Source organism: Coregonus clupeaformis, chromosome 26 (genome assembly GCF_020615455.1).
Source record: "Coregonus clupeaformis isolate EN_2021a chromosome 26, ASM2061545v1, whole genome shotgun sequence".
Taxonomy (NCBI): Eukaryota; Metazoa; Chordata; class Actinopteri; order Salmoniformes; family Salmonidae; genus Coregonus; species Coregonus clupeaformis.
Window position 1 is genome coordinate 48,165,024 of NC_059217.1, and position 16,291 is coordinate 48,181,314.

Genomic DNA, 16,291 nt, shown 5'->3' on the forward strand with positions numbered 1-16,291 from the left:
CCTGGTCCATAGACTGTCATACCAGGTCTATAGACTGTCATACCTGGTCCATAGACTGTCATACCTTGTCTATAGACTGTCATACCTGGTCCATAGACTGTCATACCTTGTCTATAGACTGTCATACCTGGTCCATAGACTGTCATACCTTGTCTATAGACTGTCATACCAGGTCCATAGACTGTCATACCTGGTCCATAGACTGTCATACCTTGTCTATAGACTGTCATACATTGTCTATAGACTGTCATACCTGGTCCATAGACTGTCATACCTTGTCTATAGACTGTCACACCTGGTCCATAGACTGTCATACCTGGTCCATAGACTGTCATACCTGGTCTATAGACTGTCATACCTGGTCCATAGACCTATATAAAACGTGGTCCTCTGTAGCTCAGCTGGTAGAGCACGGCGCTTGTAACGCCAGGGTAGTGGGTTCGATCCCCGGGACCACCCATACGTAAAAATGTATGCACACATGACTGTAAATCGCTTTGGATAAAAGCGTCTGCTAAATGGCATATTATTATTATATTATTATTATTATGTTATTATTATTAATATTATATTATTATTATTATTATTATTATTATTATTATTATATTATATTATTATTGGCATCTGCTGGCCGCATTTACCCACTTGAAACCCCCCCCCCGAAAGCTTGGAAACCCCATTGAAAACCCAATTAGATTTTTGCCCAAAGTTTAAAACAACTGAACATAATTCATAATTATTTTTTATTGTCTGTTAGTTCATTTTGGAGTCAAAGATAATAGTTTTAGTATGGTTTTAGTTTTTCAAACGGGTTTGTTAATTATTGTATTTTAGTTTACACACACCGCATGTCTGTTTTTAAAGACCTGCCAATGTAATCTTACATCTACAGTTTGGGCTTCAGTGGCGAATGCAACATCCTGACATACACACACACATACGCATGCACACACACACACACGCTCTATATCTGAAGCCACAAACCACCAAACCACAGTCAGCTGCTGCAGGGTCTGCAGCATAGCTCCTCTCTGACTGACTTCAAATATTAAAGAAGTTGGAATAACATTTTGCTTTGGGGTGTGTGGGTGGCTTCTCCTGACGTGTCCCAGCTTCTGGCAGGCCCATGTAATGTCAGGAAGAGAAGAGTGGATTTATTACAGGGCTTGTAGCGTTGAAAACCATAACCACACACACACACGTCTTGGCTTTGTATGAAAATAATACATCCGGATCTTTCTAAAACTGAGCTCTTTATTAGCTAGCTGTAACTTGCATGTTCATGTACGTGTCTCCGGCCATGATGAACTGCAATGACCTCACGATCTGGGTGGTCTTAACCAATCAAAGGGCACTATGATATGCCACAGAATGCCCCCAAAAAATTTATTCACTATGTGGGCACGTATTAATATTACATCCCCTTATATCACACATATTTTCAAGCGTTTCTTTTGAATACATGCTCTATAGTTTCAACTCAAGGTAAGTAACCATGTATACTGCATACTGCATCAACATAACAGACTCTGCAACAATGTTTCAACATTCTGTTACTTTTAGAACCAACATCATCAACATACCAGACTGCAACAATGGTTTAACATTCTGTTAATTTTAGAACCAACATCATCAACATACCAGACTCTGTACGCTTCCTGGTAATCCGCCTTGTAAATGTTAACCTGTTTAAAGGTCTTACTCACATTGGCTACAGAGAGCGTGATTACACAGTCGTCTGGAACAGCTGGTGCTCTCACGCATGGTTCAGTGTTGCTTGCCTCGACGCGAGCATAGAAGGCATTTAGCTCGTCTGGTAGGCTCGCGTCACTGGGCAGCTCGCGGCTGGGTTTCCCTTTGTAATCCATGATAGTTTGCAAGCCCTGCCACATCCGACGAGCGTCAGAGCCGGTGTAGTAGGATTTGATCTAAGTCCTGTATTGACGCTTTTCCTGTTTGATGGTTCATCAGAGGGCGTAGCGGGATTTCTCATCAGCGTCTGGATTAGTGTCCCGCTCCTTGAAAGAGGCAGCTCTAGCCTTTAGCTCAGTGCAGATGTTGCCTGTAATCCATGGCTTCTGGTTGGGGTATGTACGTACGGTCACTGTGGGGATGACGTCATCGATGCACTTATTGATGAAGCTGGTGACTGATGTGGTAAACTCCTCAATGCCATCTGATGAATCCAGTCTGCGCTAGTTTAGCATCCGCTTCATCGGACCACTTTCCTATTGAGCGCATCACTGGTACTTCCTGCTTTAGTTTTTGCTTGTAAGCAGGAATCAAGAGGATAACGTTATGGTCAGACTTGCCCAATGGAGGGCGAGAGAGAGCTTTTTATGCGTCTCTGTGTGTGGAGTAAAGGTGGACTAGAGGTTTTTTTGCCTCTAGCTGCACATGTGACATGCTGGTTGAAAATAGGTAAGACGGATTTTAGTTTTCCTGCAAAAAATCACCAGCCACTAGGAGCGCTGCCTCTGGATGAGCATTTTCTTGTTTGCTTATGGTCCTATACAGCTCGTTGAGTGAGGTCTTAGTACAAGCATTGGTTTGTGGTGGTAAATAGACAGCTCCGAAAAATATAGATGAAAGCTCTCTTGGTAAATATCATGGTCTACAGCTTATCATGAGATACTCTACCTCTAACCTCGAGACTTCCTTAATATTAGAGATGGCGCACCAGCTGTTGTTAACAAAGAGACACACACCTCCTCCCTTGAGCTTACGCAACGCTGCTGTTCTGTCCTGCCGATGCATAGTAAAACTAGCGAGGTGTATTTTTTTGTCCTTGTTCAGCCACGACTCCGTGAAAGACAGGATATTAGAGTTCTTCAGGTCCCGTTGATAGGATTGTCTGGAACGGAGCTCGTCCAGTTTGTTCTCCAGTGATTGTACGTTCGACCAATAGAACGGAGGGTAGAGGCGGTTATGCAATACCGTGACGCTTGTGGGGGTCGTAGTGCAAAAACGGAGAACACCATGGTGTTCGTGAGAGTCTCATCTTTCCATAAAGGGGCCATGGTGTACCCCAAAACCGTTGGGACGCTGCTACAGACGTTTTCGTGAGAAGACCGATTTTCCGGATGTCTCCTGGTCTGACAAACACCGCTGTAGCTCTGTCACCTTCCACCGCAGATGCGGAAGTGTTACATGGATGGATGCGGTGGAATGAGACATGCAAAAAAACATATCTCAGCTTAAACAGACAGATTTTGATGTACTCGCCGACGTGGTTTCGTCAGGGCATGTCGGCCTCTCCTACGCAGCCTTTTTCTTTGCCGTGTCTCGGGGATTAGGGCCTGGTCCGGGGTGAGAAGTATGTCTTGAGCCTCCGACTCGTTGAAGTAGAAATCTTCAATCAAATCGATGTTAGTCATCGCTGTTCTGATGTCCAGAAGCTTTTTTCGATCAAAGGAAATGATGGCGGAAACATTATGTATGAAAAAAGTTAAGATCAGCCCAAAAAACATACTAAATAGCAAAACTGTCCAGGAGCCCGTAAAACAGCTGCTATCCAATGCAGCGCCATTATTCCTGTGTCTGTGGTGCAGCAGGTTACAGAGGACATGGTCACCAGATCCATTGGAAAAACTATTTCCATTTTGGTTAGTGGTTTGGTTAGTAGGGTACTCTCTAGTGACTGAATGTTGCGTATTCAACTGTGTGTGTGTGTGTGAACTTCGGCAGCGAGTGGTGGTACTATTATTGATTTTCTATAGCTGACTAAACTCCACTCCATGGTGAAACAAGTTTTCTGATGAACTCCACCAACGGAGCAGAGCAGAGACCAAGCTTTGTGGAATGTGGAGCTGAGACCAAGCTTTGTGGAATTCAGCTCCGACTACATTGATTCTCCCGAGGTCAAACGCTTACCTTGTACCTATGTTTGGCTTCTTTAGTTGCGTGTTTTTGTTTATTGAAATCCGTAGTTTTTAAATGAGCGTTAATCAAATACAACCACCGACTGTTTCCTTGTTGAAATTCAATTGGCACAAGCGCATTTGCGCTGAGTTGCCATCTTAGAGCAACAGCAATGAGCAAACAGTCAGTGGTTGTATTTGATTGATGTTTATTGAAAAAGTATGAATTTGGATATCATTAAACCTTCGTCACTGTAGCCACAGTCAGCCAGCCAGCCAGCCAGTCAGCCAGTCAGTCAGCCAGCCAGCCAGTCAGCCAGTCAGTCAGCCAGTCAGCCAGCCAGCCAGCCAGCCAGTCAGCCAGCCAGCCAGTCAGCCAGTCAGCCAGCCAATCAGTCAGCCAGCCAATCAGTCAGCCAGCCAGCCACTACATACACTCACCACTGTGTGCTCTACATGACCTCTGGATAATAACATTCTGACCGATGGGATATTTAGTTCCATGGCTCTTGGGGAACTGTAACAGCTAGCTATACCAGAGGGGGGGAGGGGGAAGGTACAGTGGAGCATCATGCTCCCTGCTGAGAGCAGACAGACAGGAGCCTGCTGAGAGCAGACAGACAGGAGCCTGCTGAGAGCAGACAGACAGCATGATGTATCCCTGCTGAGAGCAGACAGACAGCATGATGTATCCCTGCTGAGAGCAGACAGACAGGAGCCTGCTGAGAGCAGACAGACAGCATGATGTATCCCTGCTGAGAGCAGACAGACAGCATGATGTATCCCTGCTGAGAGCAGACAGACAGGAGCCTGCTGAGAGCAGACAGACAGGAGCCTGCTGAGAGCAGACAGACAGCATGATGTATCCCTGCTGAGAGCAGACAGACAGCATGATGTATCTCTGCTGAGAGCAGACAGACAGCATGATGTATCTCTGCTGAGAGCAGACAGACAGGAGCCTGCTGAGAGCAGACAGACAGCATGATGTATCCCTGCTGAGAGCAGACAGACAGCATGATGTATCCCTGCTGAGAGCAGACAGACATGAGCCTGCTGAGAGCAGACAGACAGGAGCCTGCTGAGAGCAGACAGACAGGAGCCTGCTGAGAGCAGACAGACAGGAGCCTGCTGAGAGCAGACAGACAGGAGCCTGCTGAGAGCAGACAGACAGCATGATGTATCTCTGCTGAGAGCAGACAGACAGGAGCCTGCTGAGAGCAGACAGACAGCATGATGTATCCCTGCTGAGAGCAGACAGACAGGAGCCTGCTGAGAGCAGACAGACAGCATGGTGTATCTCTGCTGAGAGCAGACAGACAGGAGCCTTCTGAGAGCAGACAGACAGCATGGTGTATCTCTGCTGAGAGCAGACAGACAGGAGCCTGCTGAGAGCAGACAGACAGGAGCCTTCTGAGAGCAGACAGACAGGAGCCTGCTGAGAGCAGACAGACAGCATGATGTATCCCTGCTGAGAGCAGACAGACAGGAGCCTTCTGAGAGCAGACAGACAGCATGATGTATCCCTGATGAGAGCAGACAGACAGGAGCCTGCTGAGAGCAGACAGACAGCATGATGTATCCCTGCTGAGAGCAGACAGACAGGAGCCTTCTGAGAGCAGACAGACAGGAGCCTGCTGAGAGCAGACAGACAGCATGATGTATCTCTGCTGAGAGCAGACAGACAGGAGCCTGCTGAGAGCAGACAGACAGCATGATGTATCCCTGCTTAAAGCAGACAGACAGCATGATGTATCCCTGCTGAGAGCAGACAGACAGGAGCCTGCTGAGAGCAGACAGACAGCATGATGTATCCCTGCTGAGAGCAGACAGACAGCATGATGTATCCCTGCTGAGAGCAGACAGACAGCATGATGTATCCCTGCTGAGAGCAGACAGACAGGAGCCTGCTGAGAGCAGACAAGCAGACAGACAGGAGCCTGCTGAGAGCAGACAGACAGGAGCCTGCTGAGAGCAGACAGACAGGAGCCTGCTGAGAGCAGACAGACAGCATGATGTATCTCTGCTGAGAGCAGACAGACAGGAGCCTGCTGAGAGCAGACAGACAGCATGATGTATCCCTGCTGAGAGCAGACAGACAGGAGCCTGCTGAGAGCAGACAGACAGCATGGTGTATCTCTGCTGAGAGCAGACAGACAGGAGCCTGCTGAGAGCAGACAGACAGCATGATGTATCCCTGCTGAGAGCAGACAGACAGGAGCCTGCTGAGAGCAGACAGACAGAAGCCTGCTGAGAGCAGACAGACAGGAGCCTGCTGAGAGCAGACAGACAACATGATGTATCCCTGCTGAGAGCAGACAGACAGCATGATGTATCCCTGCTGAGAGCAGACAGACAGCATGATGTATCCCTGCTGAGAGCAGACAGACAGGAGCCTGCTGAGAGCAGACAAGCAGACAGACAGGAGCCTGCTGAGAGCAGACAGACAGGAGCCTGCTGAGAGCAGACAGACAGGAGCCTGCTGAGAGCAGACAGACAGCATGATGTATCTCTGCTGAGAGCAGACAGACAGGAGCCTGCTGAGAGCAGACAGACAGCATGATGTATCCCTGCTGAGAGCAGACAGACAGGAGCCTGCTGAGAGCAGACAGACAGCATGGTGTATCTCTGCTGAGAGCAGACAGACAGGAGCCTGCTGAGAGCAGACAGACAGCATGATGTATCCCTGCTGAGAGCAGACAGACAGGAGCCTGCTGAGAGCAGACAGACAGAAGCCTGCTGAGAGCAGACAGACAGGAGCCTGCTGAGAGCAGACAGACAGCATGATGTATCTCTGCTGAGAGCAGACAGACAGCATGGTGTATCTCTGCTGAGAGCAGACAGACAGGAGCCTTCTGAGAGCAGACAGACAGGAGCCTGCTGAGAGCAGACAGACAGCATGATGTATCCCTGCTGAGAGCAGACAGACAGGAGCCTGCTGAGAGCAGACAGACATGAGCCTGCTGAGAGCAGACAGACAGGAGCCTGCTGAGAGCAGACAGACAGCATGATGTATCCCTGCTGAGAGCAGACAGACAGGAGCCTGCTGAGAGCAGACAGACAGCATGATGTATCCCTGCTGAGAGCAGACAGACAGGAGCCTTCTGAGAGCAGACAGACAGGAGCCTGCTGAGAGCAGACAGACAGCATGATGTATCCCTGCTGAGAGCAGACAGACAGGAGCCTTCTGAGAGCAGACAGACAGCATGATGTATCCCTGCTGAGAGCAGACAGACAGCATGATGTATCCCTGCTGAGAGCAGACAGACAGGAGCCTTCTGAGAGCAGACAGACAGGAGCCTGCTGAGAGCAGACAGACAGCATGATGTATCTCTGCTGAGAGCAGACAGACAGGAGCCTGCTGAGAGCAGACAGACAGCATGATGTATCCCTGCTTAAAGCAGACAGACAGCATGATGTATCCCTGCTGAGAGCAGACAGACATGAGCCTGCTGAGAGCAGACAGACAGCATGATGTATCCCTGCTGAGAGCAGACAGACAGCATGATGTATCCCTGCTGAGAGCAGACAGACAGGAGCCTGCTGAGAGCAGACAGACAGCATGATGTATCCCTGCTGAGAGCAGACAGACAGGAGCCTGCTGAGAGCAGACAAGCAGACAGACAGGAGCCTGCTGAGAGCAGACAGACAGGAGCCTGCTGAGAGCAGACAGACAGGAGCCTGCTGAGAGCAGACAGACAGCATGATGTATCCCTGCTGAGAGCAGACAGACAGGAGCCTGCTGAGAGCAGACAAGCAGACAGACAGGAGCCTGCTGAGAGCAGACAGACAGGAGCCTGCTGAGAGCAGACAGACAGGAGCCTGCTGAGAGCAGACAGACAGCATGATGTATCTCTGCTGAGAGCAGACAGACAGGAGCCTTCTGAGAGCAGACAGACAGCATGATGTATCCCTGCTGAGAGCAGACAGACAGGAGCCTGCTGAGAGCAGACAGACAGCATGATGTATCCCTGCTGAGAGCAGACAGACAGGAGCCTTCTGAGAGCAGACAGACAGGAGCCTGCTGAGAGCAGACAGACAGCATGATGTAATTATTAACTAATTAAAACACAGACACACACACAGGGAATGCACCCCCCCCCACCCCCCTCATTATCATCTTGTGTAAGAGTATTAATCATCAAACAACCAATTAGCACAGTGTTACTGTTAGCGACGGGTGTGTATATAACATCCCAGGCTAATTCATTCCAGTGTGTGTGTGTGTGTGTGTGTGTGTGTGTGTGTGTGTGTGTGTGTGTGTGTGTGTGATGATATAACACAATATATTCCAGAGCTGTTAGAGAAATTAAACAGGCGGATAGCTGCTGCTGCTGCCTTCTTACACCCAGGAGGAAAGAACATCCAGTGTGTGTCCCAAATGGCACCCCATTTAGTGCTACTAGTATTACTTTTGACCAGGGCCCATAGGGAATAGTATGCTACTTGGGATGCAGCCACAGTCAGCGTGCCACCCCCTGTCCCCATATGGCACAATGATAATGACAACGTCGCTAGTTGGTAGCAGGCCAGAGGGAGGTGATGGATGGCAGCCGGGTGGCTGGAGATAATCTCTCAGAGAGAGAGAGAGGGAGGGAGGGAGGGAGAGAGAGAGCGAAAGAGAGAGAGAGCGAGAGAGAGAGAGAGAGAGAGCGAGAGAGAGAGCGAAAGAGTGAGAGAGTGAGAGAGAGAGAGCGAGAGAGAGAGAGCGAAAGAGAGAGAGAGCGAGAGAGAGAGAGCGAAAGAGAGCGAAAGAGAGAGAGAGCGAGAGAGAGCGAGAGAGAGAGAGCGAGAGAGAGAGAGCGAGAGAGAGAGCAAAAGAGAGAGAGAGCGAAAGAGAGAGAGAGAGAGCGAGAGAGAGAGCGAAAGAGAGAGAGAGAGAGAGAGAGAGAGAGAGAGAGAGAGAGAGAGAGAGAGCTAGAGAGAGAGCGAAAGAGAGAGAGCGAAAGAGAGAGCGAGTGAAAGAGCGAGATACAGACGTTGTCATCCTACAAGAAACATGGTATAGAGGAGATGGACCCACTGGTTGCCCTCTAGGTTACAGAGAGCTGGTAGTCCCATCCACCAAACTACCAGGTGTGAAACAGGGAAGAGACTCTGGGGGTATGCTAATTTGGTATAGAGCAGCCCTAACCCACTATTAAATTAATAAAAACTAGACATTTGGTTGGAAATAAATAAGGAAATAATCTCAACAGAAAAATATGTCCTCCTGTGTGCTACCTACAGTGGGGGAAAAAAGTATTTAGTCAGGCACCAATTGTGCAAGTTCTCCCACTTAAAAAGATGAGAGAGGCCTGTCATTTTCATCATAGGTACACGTCAGCTATGAGAGACAAAATGAGAAAAAAAAATCCAGAAAATCACATTGTAGGATTTTTAATGAATTTATTTGCAAATTATGGTGGAAAATAAGTATTTGGTCAATAACAAAAGTTTCTCAATACTTTGTTATATACCCTTTGTTGGCAATGACACAGGTCAAACGTTTTCAATTTATAAAATTTTTGACATGGGTTTTTCTGGATTTTGTTGTTGTTATTCTGTCTCTCACTGTTCAAATAAACCTACCATTAAAATTATAGACTGATCATTTCTTTGTCAGTGGGCAAACGTACGAAATCAGCAGGGGATCAAATACTTTTTAACCTCACTGTATAACATTGTCACGGTATCAAACACATCATATGGAAACCACATGTTTTACTCCGTTCCATTAATTCCATTCCTCCTATAGCTCCTCCCACCAGCCTCCACTGCTTTGGACAGAACCATAATTAATAAGAATGAAAAAAACATAACTAGAAAGAATCGACCCAAAAACAGAGCAAATTGGAATGCTATCTGGTCCTAAACAGAGAGTGCACAATGGCAGAATACCTGACCACTGTGACTGACCCAAACTTAAGGAAAGCTTTGACTATGTACAGACTCAGTGAGCATAGTCTTGCTATTGAGAAAGGCCGCCGTATGGAGACCTGGCTCTCAAGAGAAGACAGGCTATGTGCACACTGCCCACAAAATGAGGTGGAAACTGAGCTACGCTTCCTAATCTCCTGCCAAATATATGACCTCATTAGAGACACATATTTCCCACACATCACACAGACCCACAAAGAATTTGAAAATAAATCCAACGTTGATCAAATCCCATATCTGTTAAGCGAAATACCACATTGTGCAATCCCAGCAGCAAGATTTGTGGCCCGTTGCCATGAGAAAAGGGCACCCAGTGGAGCACAAACAGCATTGTAAATACAACCAATATTTATCTGTTTATTTATCCTCCCTCACTATTCATACTACAACTTTTTGCACATTGCTAAAACAGTGTACGCAGCTGATAATATATCACTTGAAATGTATTTTATAACCTTTTTGAGTTTACTGTTAACTTTACTGTTAACTTCTAATAGCTTTTTTAATGTTACATTTTTCTTCTCACTTTTTTTTAAATTGTTTATTTCACTTGTAAACATGTTTCCCATGCCAATGAAGCCCCTTTGAAGAGAGAGAGAGAGCCTGATCATACACACTGAGAGAGAGAGAGAGAGAGAGAGAGAGAGAGAGAGAGAGAGAGAGAGAGAGAGAGAGAGAGAGAGAGAGAGAGAGAGAGAGAGAAGAGAGAGAGAAAGAGAGAGAGAGAGAGAGAGAGAGAGAGAGAGAGAGAGAGAGAGAGGGGGAGAGACGTACACACTGATAGATATAGAGCAACTGAGGGAACTTAAGAACTGAATCAGCTCTTGTGTCAGCCACTGGTATTAATAATAATTGCTTCTTATTAAGGGCCGTGCCATTCGGTAATTACCTCTCCGCTGAAATGCACAACAACAACAAAATCATGCTGTTACTATTACTATTACTATTAATATTAATATTATTATTATTATTATTATTATTATTATTGGACAAGAGAGATAATGGGATAAAATAATAATAATTAACTAGCATGTGATGACAAGGCCTGTCTACTGAGAGCATTGCAACCATTCCCCTGCCCAACAACACAATTCACTGGTAACCTATTAGAATTAAAAACAAAAATGTATGTTTTAAGTGAGAAGTAGGCATTGGTCTGAAGTAAAAAAATAAAGGAAATTCACGAGCACCACAACGCCTACTCCGGCCATGCTCACCCAAGTTTTTCCAGCACAGTTTTGACCTACTACAGTAGCTATGTTGGTCTATTGTACTTCAAACAGTGTAGGCTGTTTGAAAAGGTTTGAATCCTAAGCAACCTACAGTGCGTGAAGGCTCCCACCGACCCAGAGGACTGGGTGATCTTGCTCTCTGAGGCCGACGAGAGTAATGTCTTTAATCAAGCTAACAATCGCAAGGCCGCGGGGCCTGGCGGTATTCCAGGGCACGTTCTCAGGAGCATGTGCAGAACAGCTGGCAGGCATATTCACGATCATTTTCAACCTCTCCTTCTCACAGTCTGAAATCTCCACTTCTTAAGTTGACCACCATCATTCCACAATGACTATTGCCCTGTAGCACTGACATCTGTAATCATGAAGTGCTTTGAAAGGCTGATTATGGCAGACATCATCCCAGACACCCCAGACCCACTCCAAGTCAGATATTGCCCCCAACAGATCCATAGACGATGCAATCTCAATTGCACTCCACACTGCCCTCACCCACCTAGATAAGAGGAATACTTATGTGAGAGTGCTGTTCATTGACTACAGCTCAGCGTTCAACACCATTGTCACCTCCAAGCTCGTCACCAAGCTTAGGTCTGGGGACTGAACACCTCCCTCTGCAACTGGATCCTAGACTTCCTGAGAGGCCGCCCCCAGGTGGTGAGGGTAGGTAACAACACCTCCACCATGCTAACCCTCAACACAGGGTCCCCATAGGGGTGTGTGTCTAGTCCCCTCCTGTACTTCCTGTTCACCCACGACTGCGTGGTTACGCATGACTCCAACACCATCATCAAGTTTGCTGACGACACGACGTTGGTAGGCCTGATTACCAGCGACGATGAGACAGCCTGCAGGTAGGATCAGTGACTTGGCAGTGTGGTGCCATGACAACAACCTCTCTCTCAACGTCATTAAGACCAAGGAGCTCAAACCAGCAACCTTTCGGTTATTAATCCAATGCTGTTAACCGCTAGGCCACTTGCCGATCATATAACTGGTGTTAGCTAGCTACTAGTGATGTTGCTGCACAACCCAAGTGCTTCGGTCTGGTTTTAGAACTCTGCGATTCGGCTGAAAATATATTAGCATTGTCAGAAATGCTTCAAAAAAGGTAGCACATTGTTGGTTCTTAAAGCTGCAATATGTAACTTTTTGGCAACATGACCAGATTCACATAGAAATGTGAGTTATAAATCTCTCATTCTCATCGAAACCAAGTCTAAGAAGTTGTAGATCTGTTCTATGTTCACCATTTCTATGCTTCCTGTTCTTAAGTTTTTTTTTTTTTTCGTCTTTTACTTTCAGGAAATGGCAGAGTGATTTCTGCATATTGCACCTTTAATGGTCAGAAATTAGCGAGCGATAAATTATACATTTAATAAAAACTGTTGCACCCACAAACTTAGACAATCCCCCCCAAAAAATGTATCCCTAAAAAATTATAAATAAATGGAAACTATAGTCTGGTTTTAATCTGATGTCTAGAATTTGACGCAGAAAATACTCTGAAAACTCTATTTGCTAACGACCCTTTTAACCCTTGTTCATGTTTTTGTTAGTCACCCAGTGTACGCGGGTCTGATGGACCCACAACATTATTGGGTTTTTAAAACAATACAGCCATAACAATTTACGTAAAAATACTTAATACTTAGATGTTGACTTATCAATTACAAGCAATATAGACAGCATACATGGTTAATATTTGCCATTTACCTCGGCTAGATCACATTTATCAATAAAAGCGCTATTCGTTTTTTTTAAAATCAAATTTGATTTTTGTAAACAAAAATCTATTACAATCAAGACATGGGTGGAATAAATCATGTTTATCTTGAACAAATGTAAATGAAACAAGGTTTTCATCACTATTTATGTTTATTGCTTTGAACTGAACAAATTAGAAGGACACATTTTACATACAGTATTTTATGGAAATGATAAATGAGCCCCATTGAACACAAATTAAGGCCGGTCTACACACCACATGAGGGACAGAGTTTTACTGTGTGTGTGTGTTGCCAATGTATTTCTTGCACTTGATGCATGTGTGCTGTGTCTTCCTGTCCTTCTTGGGTCCACACACATCACAGCGCTTCTTCTTCTTGTTGCTACCGGCTGCAACCTAGAATGATGAAAGCACCTAGTTCAGGAATTTAGCTAACATCACTCACTCACTCACACATTCACTCACTCACTCACTCACTCACTCACTCACTCACTCACTCACTCACTCACTCACTCACTCACTCACTCACTCACTCACTCACTCACTCAACTCCCTCACTCACATATACAGTTACAGCAGGCCAAGGTAGGAGAGTCAGACACACACATGCAACAACATCACTCACACTTACTTCCTGGTTTAGAGTTGTTGGTTCTGTGGGTCGGGCGGATGGGGCGCCAGCATCCTCCTCCTGAATCCTCCTCACGATGGCTGCAGTAGCTGGGGTCCTTGGGATATGTTGCCTCCTCTGGATTTGAGGTCTTACCAGTGCCTTGCCCAGCTCCTTGAGAAAAAGCCGTCTCCTCTGGAGCTTTCCCCCTGTTCCAATCTGAGTTCAACGCCATCCGGATGACAAAACGCGGTGTACGTCGAGATGTCCAAGATGTTGAAGAATATCACAAGTGGCCAGCGTAGGTTTCTTCTTTTGCAGCTGTAGCCAGTCACACCCTGACTTATGGAACTCTAGTATGTTGAGTCAGGGTGTGGAGTTCTATGTTGTTATTTCTATGTTCTCATTCTAGGTTGTGTGTTTCTATGTTGGCCGGGTGTAATTCCCAATCAGAGGCAGCTGTCGCTCGTTGTCTCTGATTGGGGATCATACTTAAGTAGCCTGTTGGCAATCAGTTGTTGTGGGATCTTGTTCCGTGTTAGAGGCTCGTATTGTGTTTAGCCTGAGGACTTCACGTTACGTTGTTTTTGTTCGTGTGTTTATCTTTATAATGAACATGTATGCGTTTCACGCTGCGCCTTGGTCTGCCCCGTCCTTCAACGAACGTGATAGTAGCCAGTCACCAGCTTGTCTAAATTGTCCACCCCTTCCTTTTTTAGGCATTGTAATCCATTATGATTTCTGGGTTTTGATGTTCCACAGATTCTCCCATCCCAATGCAGCGTACTCATGAGTACCACATTTTTGCCTTTCTTTGGCACGTAGGACACTAGGGACGTGTCGGCCGTGAACTCCAACTTAGAGGACTTGACAGGCCTGTTCCGTGTATTCAACAGCTGAGGTGGGAGCTCTGGCTTGTTATTTAGTTCTGTTCCTACCATCGTCAGCTTCCTCTTGAGGAAGTTAAAAAGTTATCGCATGTGATGTTGTGGCCACGGAGTCCCTGTGTCACGTCCAGGACAACCCGCATCCCTTGGTTCTTCTCAGGGGCTCCTCCATCTGGCTTCCCCGTATACACTTGCAAGTTCCCCGCATCTGAAGAAGCAGCAGCATCACAGGCAGCCCAGATCTTGATTCCATATTTTGCGTGTTTAGATGGTATGTACTGCCTGAAGGGGCAGCGGCCCCTAAATGGCATAAGCTTCTCATCAACAGTAACGTTGGGCCCAGGGTTGTAAAACAGGGGAAGGCGGTCCAGAGACATGATCCTCATATTCTGAACATTCTTCCATCTTCCAAAGTGGAAGACGCTCCTTCCACACTAACTTCTCTCTCTGCAAAAAAATATTATACAATTTTTTTTCTCCATACTGATTGATTGTGGTAAAGAGCCACACCTGCAAAGCTATTTATTTGTTGTGTCCCTCCCCGAATTTGCACCTGGCTGGGGTAGAGTGTGGGAAGATACGGAATTTCTTACAATGTATCGAAATAATGTATTGAAATAACGTTGTGCAGGTTCCCGCAAGACATTGTGAGGTTTCACACACTACAAAGGGTAAAGAGTGCGAGAAAAGTGGGAGACAGACAGACAGGCAGGGAGACAGGCAGAAAGGCAGGGAGAGAGACAGACAGGCAGGCAGAAAGGCAGGGAGACAGGCAGGGAGACAGGCAGACAGGCAGGGAGAGAGACAGACAGGCAGGCAGAAAGGCAGGGAGACAGGCAGGGAGACAGGCAGACAGGCAGGGAGACAGACAAGACAGGCAGGGATACAGACAGACAGGCAGGGAGACAGGCAGACAGGCAGACAGGCAGGGAGACAGGCAGGGAGACAGGGAGATCGGCAGGCAGACAGGCAGACAGGCAGGGAGACAGGCAGACAGGCAGGGAGACAGGCAGACAGGCAGGGAGACAGACAGACAGGCAGGGAGTCGGGAAAACAGGCAGGGAGACAGGCAGACTGGCAGGGAGACAGACAGACAGGCAGGGAGACAGGCAGACAGGCAGAAAGGCAGGGAGAGAGACAGACAGGCAGGGAGACAGGCAGACAGGCAGGGAGACAGGCAGACAGGCAGGCAGACAGGCAGACAGGCAGGGAGACAGGCAGGGAGACAGGCAGACAGGCAGGGAGACAGACAGGCAGGGAGACAGACAGACAGGCAGGGAGACAGGCAGACAGGCAGGGAGACAGGCAGGGAGACAGGCAGACAGGCAGGGAGACAGGCAGACAGGCAGGCAGACAGGAGGGAGACAGACAGACAGGCAGGGAGACAGGCAGGCAGACAGGCAGACAGGCAAACAGGCAGGGAGACAAGCAGGGAGACAGGCAGACAGGCAGGGAGACAGACAGGCAGGCAGGCAGACAGGCAGGGAGACAGGCAGGGAGACAGGCAAACAGGCAGGGAGACAGACAGACAGGCAGGGAGACAGACAGACAGGCAGGGAGACAGACAGACAGGGAGGGAGACAGACAGACAGACATGTTCTTGGTGCTATGTTGAAACAGCAGGCCTAGGGAGGAGGAAGACAGAATGAAGGCACACAGCATAACATGTACATGAAGGCAGGGTAAAGTGACTAGGCATCAGGATAGATAATAATAAGGTATTTGAGGTAGATATGTACATGAAGGCAGGGTAAAGTGACTAGGCATCAGGATAGATAATAATAAGGTATTTGAGGTAGATATGTACATGAAGGCAGGGTAAAGTGACTAGGCATCAGGATAGATAATAATAAGGTATTTGAGGTAGATATGTACATGAAGGCAGGGTAAAGTGACTAGGCATCAGGATAGATAATAATAAGGTATTTGAGGTAGATATGTACATGAAGGCAGGGTAAAGTGACTAGGCATCAGGATAGATAATAATAAGGTATTTGAGGTAGATATGTCCATGAAGGCAGGGTAAAGTGACTAGGCATCAGGATAGATAATAATAA

General features: G+C 47.0%; 1 pseudogene; it reads left to right on the plus strand.

Annotated features, from left to right (window-relative positions):
• Positions 1 to 16,291, plus strand: part of LOC123481936 — an 89,955-nt pseudogene that overhangs the window by 27,077 nt on the left and 46,587 nt on the right.